We start from the raw sequence: 1,291 nt of genomic DNA, 5'->3' as shown, positions 1-1,291 counted from the left end.
ACAGAATATGCAAAGAAGACACTAAATGATTACTCTTTGCAAATGACAAGAAGATATACTTAGAGAATCCTAGAGAATCAATAAAAAACTACTTGAAATAATAAACAACTTTGGCAAAGTTACAGCATACAAAATAAACCCTAATAAATCATCCTCACTTCTATATATTACTAACAAAGCCTAATAGCAAGAGACAGAAAGATTAATCCCATTTAAAGTTGTGGTAGAAGCCTCAGTCCTCTGTGGCCTAGAACCAGTAAGATTATCAACTCACTGGAGTCACTTCCACACAAAGTCCCTCCATCATCTCCCCTTTTGCCCCCTCTCTGCTCCCTTATACAGTTCCCCAAAGTGAGAAGACAGGCCATGTGATGTGATGAGGAAACTTGCTAATGTGGAAGTGCTGCCCTGAGGAGCTCAAGATTATAGAGGAACTGATAATAACTGAAGCTAAGAAACTGCTGCACCAGCTGAATGTTCTGTTGGAACAGGAGTCTAGATGTCAACCAAAGGCCTGTGACTGGAGACTAATTAAATCTGCTCCTGATAGTGGCCTTCAGATGACAGCATGACCGAGGGACTTGAAAGACAATTTTAGCCTCACTCAGTTCTTTGTTTTTGACAGAGACTTTTTAGCTAGCTGTGAATTTACTGAACATATTTCTATGCAAAGTGAAGGTACAGCCCAAACATCTTGGATATGTGGGATTAAGTTGCTTCTACCTGACTGTAAAATTGAGAGAGGAAGAGAGAAATATCCCATTAGCCATGATTTGATGTAAATAAGCCAATACAAATTCAGATTCTTACCTGATGAGAATGGAAAAGATTGTGTTAGAGAAAATGTGTTGGAAAGTCCAAACTACTACTGCTTTTCAGTTTTCACAGCTCTGTTATTCACTTATTCATGAAAACTTACCATTGGAAAGGAGAAAGGACTTGAGTTTTGAAAGCTCAGCTTAAGGCATGCCACTGTAGGATTATGTTTTCTAAAGCAAAGCCTTCTGTATTGGCATTGTTTATAATTATCCTGGATGTTCAAACATAGAATTTTATAGAATTGATGGAAGGAGTAGAATGTCTTCAGTAACATTCCAAGATAAATTACAGAGATCTGACCTTCTGGCAGGAACTTGTAGCAAAGTGCCTAAGTGAATACTCATGAAATAAGTATTCTAAATCAAATGTTCAGAAATTGAAGTGGATTGTGTTTGTGTATATTGTATATCATTTGAGATGTAGTTATTACAAAATCGTTCATCTTTCAACAATTCCTGAAACTGAGTCTTAA

The 1,291-nt window shown here is 36.9% G+C and overlaps 1 pseudogene; it reads left to right on the top strand.

Annotated features, from left to right (window-relative positions):
- Positions 1-813: 813 nt before the first annotated feature.
- LOC140510917 (cyclin-G1 pseudogene) lies at positions 814-1,291 on the top strand (annotated as a pseudogene).

Source organism: Notamacropus eugenii, chromosome 6 (genome assembly GCF_028372415.1).
Source record: "Notamacropus eugenii isolate mMacEug1 chromosome 6, mMacEug1.pri_v2, whole genome shotgun sequence".
NCBI lineage: Eukaryota > Metazoa > Chordata > Mammalia > Diprotodontia > Macropodidae > Notamacropus > Notamacropus eugenii.
The sequence above is the reverse complement of the archived record's forward strand: the minus strand, read 5'-3'. Positions and strand labels throughout refer to the sequence as shown.